The sequence below is a fragment of the Halichoerus grypus genome, chromosome 4 (genome assembly GCF_964656455.1).
Source record: "Halichoerus grypus chromosome 4, mHalGry1.hap1.1, whole genome shotgun sequence".
Lineage (NCBI taxonomy): Eukaryota > Metazoa > Chordata > Mammalia > Carnivora > Phocidae > Halichoerus > Halichoerus grypus.
The window spans coordinates 133,719,394-133,731,049 of record NC_135715.1 but is presented as its reverse complement, the minus strand read 5'-3'; the positions used below and the strand labels follow the sequence as shown (position 1 = coordinate 133,731,049).

At 41.7% G+C, this 11,656-nt stretch overlaps 1 pseudogene; it reads left to right on the top strand.

Annotated features, from left to right (window-relative positions):
- Positions 1 to 9,292: 9,292 nt before the first annotated feature.
- On the top strand, positions 9,293 to 10,002 carry LOC118519705 (U1 small nuclear ribonucleoprotein C pseudogene; annotated as a pseudogene).
- The last annotated feature ends 1,654 nt before the right edge of the window (positions 10,003 to 11,656 follow it).

Here is an 11,656-nt window from a genome sequence, read left to right as displayed (position 1 = left end):
GGCCAGCAACCAGTTCTCCTTCTCCGTGGTATACCAACAGGTAGTAGGTGGGATTAAAAGAAAGGAATTGTTCTTTGTAAATGTGCTAAGTACACCTCCTGGTGACAGATAATAGGGAATCATCACCTAGGAAATGCTTTCAGCCGGACGCTTATCTATGTGGCTTAAGGTAAACAAATTTGAAATTTATGCATTTATGGGGCATGACCCACTGGAAAACTGTCAGCTATGTAATGATTAGAGTATAAATTAGATATTTCATAACCGAAAGTCTCCCTTTTTCTAAGTGAAGCCTTCCTTAAAATTTTAAATCTGAACAAGAACGTGTTCTAATGCAGAAAGGGAGAACCACACTGGTGGTCCCAAGTTTCTCCATGTTTCATTTGTATCTTGGGATTGCCTGTATCTTTTGAATTATTAATACATTTTAGTACCTGGTAAGATCTATGAGCCCTGTGAGTCTGATTTGACAATTCAACCTTTTGTATCATCTTGGCCATTTTGTTCCTCTGCTGTGTGACCAGCAATGCCCCAGTAGGTGGTGCCCCTTCAACCTATCTGGAATTGAAAACAGTTTGGAGAGGAACCCGACCTGGCATATCATGGACATGGGTATGATCATCACCCCTCTCCCCACCATATTCTTCTAAGCCATTAATACTGTGGGTGTTACTTGTTAAGGCAACATAACCTAACCTATCTTGACTATCCTGGGGTCAAGTATCTGCTCTTGGCCAAGTTTTAGGTTGGAATAACATGCTTAGATCCATACCTTCATCAGGATATTCTAGGCAGGACAGTCCCTTAGAAGGGGCTATGGGCAGGTAGGTAGAGTGATCATGTTTACTGCCACTTTATTTCTGACCACTGGCACTCTCCATAGTCCTTTGCAATAGGATTGAGCAACTGTATTATTTAGGATTCTTTTGATTGTAAATGTCAAACTCAATTCAAATAACACTGGCCCACTCTCTTACACCATACACAAAAATTAACTTAAAAAGAACTGAAGGTTTGAATGTGAAACCTGAAATCACAAAACTCCTAGAAAAAAATATACGCAGTAAGCTCTTTGACATAAGTCTTGGCAAAGAGTTTTTAGATTTGACATCAAAAGCAAAGGTGACAAAAGCAAAAACAAAGCGGGACTGTATCAAACTAAAAAGCTGCTGCTCCACAAAGGGAACCATCAACAAAACAAAAAGGCAACCTACCAAATGGGAGAAAATATTTGCAAATCATATATTTGATAAGGGGTTAATATACAAAATGTATAAATAACTCATACAACACAATAGCAAAAAAACGCAATCGGATTTAAAACTATGCAGAAGAGGGGCACCTGGGTGGCTCAGTCAGTTGAGCGTCTGACTCTTTTGATTTCAGCTCAGGTCATGATCTCGAGCCCTGCATTGGGCTCCCCACCCAGTGGGGAGTCTGCTTCTCACCCTCTCTCTCTCTCCCTCTGCCCCTCCCCACCACTCACATGCGCTCTCTTAAGGAAATAAATAAATCTAAAGAAATAATAAAAAATAAAATTAAAATAGGCAGAAGACCTGAAGAGATGTTTTCCCAAAGACGACATACAGGTGGCCAACAGGTGTATGAAAAGATGCTCAACATCACTCATCATGAGGGAAATGCAAACCAAAACCACAATGAGAGATCACATCACACCTATCAGCATGGCTGTTATCAAAAAGACAAGAAATAACAAGTATTGGCAAGGATATGAGAAAAGGGAAACCTCGTGCACTGTTGGTGGAAATGCAGATTGGTACAGCCACCATGAAAACAGTATGGAGCTTCCTCAAAAAAAAAAAAAATTGAATGGATAAAGAAAATGTAGTGTATATACACAATGGAATTTTATTCAGCCATAAAAAAGAGGTAATCTTGCCATTTGCAATGACATGGATGGACCTTGAGGTCATTATGCTAAGTGAAATAAGTCAGACAAAGATACTGTATGATCTCAGTTATATGTGGACTCAAAACAAAAATAAGATCCAAGCTCATAAATACAGAGAACAGATTGGTGGCTGTCAGTGGCAGGGGGTCAGGGGGCGGAAAAATGGGTAAAGGTGATCATAAGGTATGAGCTTCCAGTTATAAAATAAATTAGTCTTGGAATGTAAGGTACAGTATGGTGACTATAGTTAATAATACAGTATTGCATATTTGAAGATTGCTAAGAGAATAAATCGTAAAAGTTCTCATCACAAGAAAAAAATTGTAACTATGTAAGATAACATGTTAACTAGACTTACTGTGGTGGTTGTTTGCAATATATACAAATACCAAATCATGTGCTACATCGGGAACTAATATAATGTTATATGTCAATTATACCTCAACTTAAAAAAAATTCAGACTGAAATATTCCTTATACCCACACTCCTGTGGTCCCCCCAAATCTTCTCCAGGCCCAGAATGCACCCACAGTGTAATAAAAAACAGAATGATCAGAGGACAGATGGTCTCTGCCTAGAATGAATCTCACCACTGCATTTCTGCTAGCCGGTGTCTTGAATAATGACCTTCTAAATGTCAGACTTCGGTCTTAAGGACCAAAGAGTTCCAACCTTATCAGATGCCGCCGGTTCCAGGCCCTCAGCTTCTTGCTAACCACCGATCGCTGTAGGCCACCCCCCAGTCTTCTGCCTCTTTGGTTCCAGACTCCTAAGGCTCAGCAGCTGCTGAGTTCCCCTGGTCTATCCCGGCTCTCAGGGGTCCCTGGCACTCCTGGCCACTTTCCACCAGCGTAAATCAGCTGCTGCCTCTGCCTCGATGTGACGGCTTCCTTTGAGGGACTAAAACACCATTCACACCCCTGCATTTGGCAGGTGAAGCGAAGTAAGTATGAAATGTCAAACTTGGGCGGGCCACCATTGCGGCTTAGTGGAGCCGACTGTTTGCCCACTAGGTGGCGTCTACCGAGCCTGAAGAGAGAAAGCTTTCCTGTTAAAAGCACAAAGGAAGTGTTCTTTTGCTTCTCTTCTTCCTTTCTATTTATTCCACTCACCACCATCACCACCCCCACTACCTCCAACCCTAGAGGTAACATTAAAACAAGGCACCTTTCTACTTCTTCCTCCCTGGAGGATTCCGGCTTCTCTCAGACTCCCCTGACCTGAGTAAGGCAAGAAGGCGGTGCTTTTACCTTAAGTCCACCATGATTGCCAAACTAGTTTGCCAATGGGTCGTAATTGGAGCCAGCTGAGTGCCAGTAACCTTACCTCATCCCATTCCTTCCTTTCCGCTGATTTTCTCCAAAGCCCACAACCAAGCTTAGCCCGGGGTTTCATTTTCTTCTCTTTTCTTCTTTCCCCCTTTCTCTCTCTTTTACCTTTGTTCCGTTTTAAATTTACTTTGGAAGGCAGCGCAGCGGCAGAAGAAAATGTCTACTATCAATTCAGCAGGACTTAACTACAGGGACTTTGGGGGACATGAGTATCGGCGCAGGCACACGTACACTGGGGTTCAGCCTGTGAGTTTGCTCCCACAAAGTAAAAACTGAAGCTATGCTGATAAAAGACATTGCTATCTCGAGGTCGGAGTTGTGCCTCTGAGCTCTTTATAGCAGCTGATTGTCTATAACCCATTTTCCCAGGCCACATGTGCATGGAAGTAAAAATAAGGTCATAGCATTAGGAGCAAATCCTTGTATCTTTGGGGCTAACCCCATCTGCTGTCAGAGGGAACTCCAGGCCTGCTCAAATTCTCCCTAGTTAGTTCAGAAAGCCCCAGGAGTGCAGGTGGCAGTGCTGTCCTTCAGGTACCAGGGGGAGCTCACCATTTCCTCCAGCCGAGCTGGGATGCCCTCTCCACTGCCTCCTTCCTGCTGCAGCTCTTGCCCGGACGTACCAAAGGCCCAGGTAGGGGCCGCCCCAGCAAGCCGGGGCGTGGGATATGCTCTCCTACATCTGCAGGCCATCCCCACTTCACTAAATCACCCAGGCACATGGAGCCATTTCCTTGATTGGGCCGCATGGGGATTCCTTTTGTTCCTTCCTTCCAATGTGTAAGTACTTAAGAAATCTACTGAAGTTCTCTGACTTCATCTGCTCACAAATTGGTTGAGCCAGCTTCATGCCCTTTCCTTTGTTTTGGTTCCCCAAAGTCATTTGGGGAAAAAGTCATCTCTCCAGGTGGCTTCTCGCTTCTACGAAAGGGTAGGGCAGCTTGCCTCCTATTAGCAGAACATAAGATCTTTGGTGCCTAATCTGTTACTATAAATTCATTGTAAGCATTTTTGAACAATCCTAATTCTGTGGAGTAAAACATGAAACTGTTTTGTCTTCCAGTCTCTGGTCTCAATTGTTGAACCTCTTTTTCTCACTATGCAGTGAACCCTTTAGGGGCAGCTTACATTCCATAACAGTCCAGCTTGCTTGCTTGATTTATTTATCTATTTAAAGATTTTATTTACTTATTTGACAGAGAGAGACAGCGAGAGAGTGAACACAAGCAGGGGAGTGTGAGAGGGAGAAGCAGGCTTCCTGCTGAGCAGGGAGACCGATGATGCGGGGCTCGATCCCAGGATCCTGGGACCATGACCTGAGCTGAAGGCAGATGCTTAAAGACTGAGCCACTCAGGCGCCCCTATTTATTTATTTTTTAAGCATTTATTTTTTAAGCACTAAAAAGGTCACTTTTAAATGTCATCTAAAAATAACCACTGTTTACAAGTTGGCATATTTTTTCCCAGAGAATTTATTTTACACGGTCGTGTATTTTCAACTAGGGTTCACCACTGAGACGCAAGGGCCGTTTTAAAACCCTTATTTAATCCGCAGCAGGCGTCACGACCTCAGCAACCTCCCCACCTTCCCTACACACCACACACTCGCACCGACATCCAGAGTTGCTCCCGAGAGCGAGACGCCGCGGGGACGCGCATGTCCTGACGCCAGGTTTGGCCCGCCCTACGCGCCATCGCGCCATCCTGCCATCCGCGCACACTCCGTGGCGGCTTCCAGAACCTTCCACGCGGGCTTGCTGCCGGCACCCTTCAGGTGACTGCACAACAGCGGCCCTCCCGTGTCCCCAGCCCCCGAGGCCAGGCCTGCGGTGGTCAGGGAAGCCCGGTCCCCTCACACTCCTCATGCCCGGATTCCCTCACCTCCCAGGCTTGGGACGCACGCCCCGAGGTCCCCAGCTCCAGCTCTCCAGTCCGTTTCTCCATCTCGCCCGCAGCTGTGCCTCCAGGGACCTGAGGCGGGAGGAGCGGGCCGTGAACTGGGGCGCTCCTCTAGTGGAGGGGGCGCTAGGTGCTCTGGGATGCCTCCTCCCCTTTGACTGCCAGGCTCCAGCGGCTGGGGGGTGTTGGGCGGCAGCTCACAGTCCTGACCAAACGCTTCTGTCCTCTCTGGGGAGGAGGTGGGGTTGGAAGTCTGGTTCGAGGCCATGACTAGTGTTGGGATGGCCAGTTCTAGCACCTCGCAGTAAGCTGTGAGCCGGGCGAGCGGCTTAATGGTGGTCAGTTCTCTTTAGGATGTGGTCTTACTGCTTTTTGACTCTAATTGGATCTAAGCACCAATTTGGGGACAAACAGAAAAGCCTCACTCAGAAGCCTACTACAGAGTACAGAACCATCCCTCATGCCCTCATGCCCTCGTACACACACGCTTTGAGGACCAGGAGCACAGGCAAAGTCTGGAACAGCTCACCAAGCTACATCCTCCTGCCATTTGGTCTGCCTGTTGTTCCTCCATTCGCGCCCGCTGGAGTGACCCGAGGAGCACCCTGATGGCCAAGTCGTCCTGGCCTTGGAGCAGAAGCATCTGCAGCCCTGGCAGCGGGCTGGCTTTGTCCTTTTCACCCTTCTCTCTTCCCTTGAGTCCTTGAAATGTATTTATGGCTGGGAAAAAAAATACACTCGAAAGTTAACCACTTGGAAGCCATCATCATTCGAGTCTTTTTTCAAGCCAAACTTGATCCAATAATTGAGATCTAGACATAAGGCATGGCCCTTTCCCCAAAAAATTCCCATGTGGATTCCACTCTGTTATGTGGCTACAAAGCCGTTGTGTTCTGTGTGTCTCACAGTTTGTAGTGAAACAACTTCTCTTCTTACCACCTCTTCTTCAGATTTCTGACACTAGTTCTTAGGAATAATCCAAGGGCTGCCGCTTCAAAAATTAAAATCTCAACCAGACATTTCCTGCTGAACTTAATGGATTCCTGTTCATACCAAATCATTGTCCTTAGACCCTTAACTGTCTCTTTTCCTCCGATGAAGTTTTTGTCAGGAGGTACCTTGGCCCCCAGTGCGAATTTAACTCATGGTGGATCCTACCCATTGCCACCCTCCCAAGATGTTCTTGTGCCTTATCCCCGAACCGATGAATATGTTACCTTACATGATAAGAGGGAGTTTGCTGATGTGATCAGATTATGGATCTTGAGATGGGGAGATTATGCTGGGTTATTTAAGTAAGCCCAATGTAATCACAAGGGTCCTTATAATGGAAAGAAGGGGACAGGACTGTCCAAGGTGAGGATGCCAAGTGGGGCTATGAGCCAAGGAATTCAGACAGCCTCTAGCAACTGGAAAAGTCAAGGAAATAGAGTCTCTCGTAGAGCTTCCAGAAGGAATTCAACTCTATCTCCAGGACTCTAAGAACATAAATTTATGTTGTTTTAAGCCACTAAATTTGTGGTAGTTACAGCAGCAATAGGAAACTAACATAGCCCTTTGGACAAGCTGAGCCCTTATTAAAGAATCTTAGGGTGAACATAGTGTAGGCTTCCAAGGTGGGGCCCCTGTTCCATCTGTTATGTCAAGGCCAAGATTGCTTAGGCTTCTCACATGTTGCTTTACTCATGGAATCCTTATTGTCTATGGCTTTATGACCTCACTTCAGGAATATCCTCAGCCTGTCTAGGGTCAAGTGTCCAGCCCTATGGTCCAGGGGATGGAATGTCCTGATTTGCCACACTTGAGTCAGGTGATCTCTAGACTCAGGGAGTGGGCTCATCCCTTCAAATTACACTGGGCTATTCTGTTAAAGGAAAATTAGAGTAATGTGATCAGAAAAAGGAAGACTAGATGCCAGGCAGGCATAAAACACAGATGTTTATTATGGAGGCTGAGGGAATAAGAAGAAGCTTTGGAAGTGGTTTTATTAGAATATTAAAGCAAACTTGTATTATAAAAAATTCCAGTCTTCAGCCCCAAATATAGTAAGATCCCTTTCATTAAATTGCTTTACATCATTTGGTCAGATTAAAGGATTTTAAGATTCTTGCAGGTAAATTTGATGCATGTATCTGGTTTCCTTTATCTGTAAGAGACAACAGAATCCCCATAATGCCTAGGAGCAGGGCCCCTTGATGTGACTGAAACATTTCCTGTTTAACAAAGTCACCTTATCTAATAGTTACCCTTTCCAGCTTCAAGGCAGCAAATCACCTGGATCATTGTGCTTTCAAACCAGCCTCACAAATGATGCCCAGGAATTAAAGTTAGAGAGCTCATTCTCAGAGAGGGGCTATTAAAAGGCTTCAGTAAAGAAAAGTTCAAATGCATGCAGATCAAGGAAAAAGAAAATTACCCAAATGGAAGGTCTGAGATGTAAGAACATATCATGCATAAATAGAGTGGTAAATTTGTGGGTATAACTAAGCAAAAATCTATTGAATAAAACTATTAATAATAAACAGATGATACGGTTAAAAAAGAGAGACCTAAGATACTGGATAACAACGGCATGTATATTGGGAGGACGATGATCAGAGTCAAAGTGGTCTAAGGTTCTTATATAATTTATGAGGAAAGTAAAATTATTAACTTTTGAAATTGTAAAGTAATGAAATGGTAAAGTATTCATGCTAATATATTTAGGGTAAGCAATGAAAAACAGACATTAAGACTGTAACTTATGAGCAGTTATATTCTCATAAGTTAGAAGAACAACAGAAACAAAAGACAAACCTTAATTAATTAAAATCTTTTACAAGAAAGGGGAAAAACATAAAAGGATAGGACAAATAGCACAAAATAACATAGTAAAATTAATCCAAATATAACAGTAATCACAATAAATGAAATCCTTCAGTTAAATGACAAAGATGGAAAAGATAATAAAATTTAGCTATATGAGACACACCTAAAACATAAGGATACATAAATATAGTCCAAAGAGGAAAAAGCTTCTATTAGGCAAAGACTAAAGAAATGTGGTATAGCTGTATTAATATCAGACAAAATAGAAAAGAAGGCAAAAAAGTGGGTCAGCATATAATGATAAAAGTTATGAATCATCAGAAAAATATGACAATTATAAATTTGTTTATACCCAATAACAGAGCAAAAATTAAACTACAAGGAAAATTGACAAATCCATCACATTTAGAATTGAGTGACAACAAAATAATTGTGTGTCAAAACTCGTGGTATATAGCTAAAGGGATAGATGCTTGAGGGAAATATCTATCCTTAGATACTTCCATTAGAAAAGAAGAAATGCTCAGAATTAATGACCTAAGCATAAAACTTGAGAAGTTAGAAAATTTACAGCAGATAAGACTTTTAAAAAAAGGTAGAAAGGAAATCATAAACACAGAAGCAGAAATTAATGAGGTAAAAGCAATCATACAGTAGAGAGCATTTACCAAGACGTTCTCTGAACAGTTTAATGAAACTGACAAGCCTCTGCTGAGATTAATCAATAAAAAAGGAAAGCAGGGGTGCCTGGCTGGCTCAGTTGGAAAAGCATGTGACTCTTGATCTCGGGGTTGTGAGTTCAAGCCTCATGTTGGATGTAGAGATTACTTATAAATAAAATCTTAAAAAAAAGAAAGCAAACACAATTACCATTATAAGGAAAAAAGTGAAGACTGTAACTATGGTTGCAACAGATTGAAAAAAGAAGATAGCAGGAAGGGAAAAATGAAGGGGGGGAATCAGAGGGGGAGATGAACCATGAGAGACTATGGACTCTGAGAAACAAACTGAGGGTTCTAGAGGGGAGGGGGGTGGGGGGATGGGTTAGCCTGGTGATGGGTATTAAAGAGGGCATGTACTGCATGGAGCACTGGGTGTTACACGCAAACAATGAATCATGGAACACTACATCAAAAACTAATGATGTAATGTATGGTGATTAACATAACATAATAAAAAAAAAGAAGAGGTTATTATGGACACCTTTATGCCAATAAATCTGAAAACTTAAAAATATGTAAAAATTCCTAGAGAATGTAACTTGCAAAAACGGACTCAAAAAGACAGGGAGGTCATTTCCAGGCGGTGCAGGACAGAGTGGCCAATGGCCTTCGGAGCAACATGTCTAAGTTTTAATGTGACTGCTGTGACACATTCCTCACCCATGACTCTCCATCTGTGAGGAAGACACACTGCAGTGGTAGGAAACAGAAAGAGAATGTGAAAGACTACTATCAGAAATGGATGGAAGAGCAGGCTCAGAGCCTGATCAACAAAACAACCGCAGCATTTCAACAAGGAAAGATACCTCCTACTCCATTCTCTGCTCCTCCTCCTGCAGGGGCAATGATCCCACCTCCCCCCAGTCTCCCGGGTCCTCCTCTCCCTGGTAGGATGCCAGCACCCCATGTGGGGGCCCTCCCATGATGCCAATGATGGGCCCTCCTCCTTCTGGGATGATGCCAGTGGGACCTGCTCCTGGAATGAGGCTGCCTATGGGAGGTCACATGCCAATGATGAGACCTCCCACCCGTACCATGATGGTGCCCACTTTGGTAGTGGGACCAAAAAAAAAAAAAAAAAAAGCAATTTGTGAAATATGAAAATAAAATTGTCAACTCATTTAGTTAAAAAAAAAGAAAAGACATGGAACACAAATTGTTTATGAGTAATACTATATTAATTAAACATTTATTTATTGCAGAAACTTAGCAAACTAGGAATAAAAAGAAATTTCTTTATCCCAGTAAAGGGGATCTATGAAAAAACCTAAAGGAAACATAAAACTGAATGGTTATGGGTGAAAGCATTCCCTCTAATATCAGGATTAAGCCAGGGTGCCTGCTACCAACACCTTTTCTGCATCGTACTGCATATCTTGACCAGTGCAGCATATCAAGGAAAAGGGGTGGGGGAAGGTATCAGAATCAAAAATGAATAAATAAAGCTGTCATTATCTGTAGATGGTGTATTTCTCTATTTGGAAAACACTAAAGAACCAAAATTTTTTGAGTTTTAGCAAGCTTTCTGGATACAGAATCATTACCCTAAAGACAATTACATTTGCATACCTCAGCAACAATTAGAAAATATAATATTTTAAAAAGATTTATTTATTTATTTTAGAGAGAAAGAGAGCACGCGTGAGCAGGAGAGAGAGCAGATGAGGTAGAGAGAGAATCTAAAGCAGACTCTGTGCTGGGCGTGGAGCCCGACGTGGGGCTCAGTCTCACAACCCTGAGATCATTACGTGAGCCGAAATCAAGAGTTGGATGCCCAACTGAGCTACCCAGGTGCCCCTGGAAAATGTAATTTTTAGAAGATGCCATTTTGGGGTGAAATAGATCAAGAGGATTAAGAATACACTTATCATGGTGAGGACTGAGTAACATAGAATTATTGAATCATATATAGTACACCTGAAGCTAATATAAGCTAATATAATATTGTATATTATATTGTTATAATTAATTGTTAATTATACTTCAATAAAAAAATGCCATTTAAAATAACAACAATATAGGACACCTAGGAATAGATCTATCAAAAATTGTGCATATCTATTGTAAAACCTTATTGAAAGACATTGAAGATGACCTAGTTAAGTGGAGATATGTACTATGATTATGATTACTATATTCAATATTGAAAATATGCTGATGCTCTTCAAACTGATCCACAGATTCAATAAAATTCCAATAGGATTTTTTTGTGGAAGTTGATGAATTGATTCTAAAATTATATGGAAATTTATATGGAAGAGTAAGGGCTAATAATAGCTCTCACTCTTGAAGAAGAACCAAATACCAAAAAAATCAATTCAAGACAAATAGAGACTTAAATGTGAAAGGAATAAAACCATAAAACTTAGAAGCCAATATATATATGAAAATATCTTTATGACTTTAGGGTAGGGAAGAATTTCTTAAGACACACAAAAAAGCAGAAAATGTAAAGATAAATAACTGATGAATTCCACTACATTAAATTTAAGAACTTATGTTTTCAAAAAAGACCATTAATCAGATGAAAATTTAACCTCCAAATTAGGAGAAGATTTGCCAAACGTATAATCAAAAAGAATTAGTACTTGGAATGTATAAAGAACTTCTAAATATCATAAGAAAAAGACAAACAACTCAATTGAAAGTTGGACAAAGGGCATGATTTAGGCATTTCATAGAAGAGAGAACACACATGATTCATAAAAATATGAAAAGATGCCTCATTTTCAATCAGGGTAAGACAAATTAAAACCACAATGAGATGTTATTTCATACTCACTAGACTGGCAAAATTATTAAGCCAAGTGATGGTGAGGTCATGGAACAACGTGCTGTTGGTTAATGTGCAACTTGGTATGACCGCTCTGCTTTACTCAGTGAAGTTCAACAACATGACCCAGCGATTTCACTTCTAGATATAAACCTTAGAAAAATATGTTTTTTACACGTGCACCAGCCAGCAAGTACAAGAATGCTCATA